Below are 338 nucleotides of genomic sequence, written 5' to 3'. Positions count from 1 at the left end.
CAGATAATTTAGAGCATCTTCTGTCAAATCTTTAAAACACACGGCTCTACACAAGCCAGCGGACAGTGAGGCACTGAACCAGGGAGATTAATTAGAAATGGCTTTTGAATTCTCAAAAAGCAGGCAGGGGTACTGGTATCAGTTGATTTAATGCTGAATTTGGATAGTGTATAGTTTAGTTTTAGTCTCTTTTGTCACAAATGGTTACATGCATATGTACAATGTACACTCGGTGAAGATGGTTTTCTCCATTAAATTTACTTAATGGAAAGTACATTGACAGATTAAGTAGATGTTTGTATTTACTCATTAAAGGGACTTTTCACCCATTCACCATT

Source organism: Sinocyclocheilus grahami, unplaced genomic scaffold (assembly GCF_001515645.1).
Source record: "Sinocyclocheilus grahami isolate Dianchi unplaced genomic scaffold, SAMN03320097.WGS_v1.1 scaffold18.1, whole genome shotgun sequence".
NCBI classification, from domain to species: Eukaryota; Metazoa; Chordata; class Actinopteri; order Cypriniformes; family Cyprinidae; genus Sinocyclocheilus; species Sinocyclocheilus grahami.
This window is presented reverse-complemented; position numbering follows the sequence as displayed.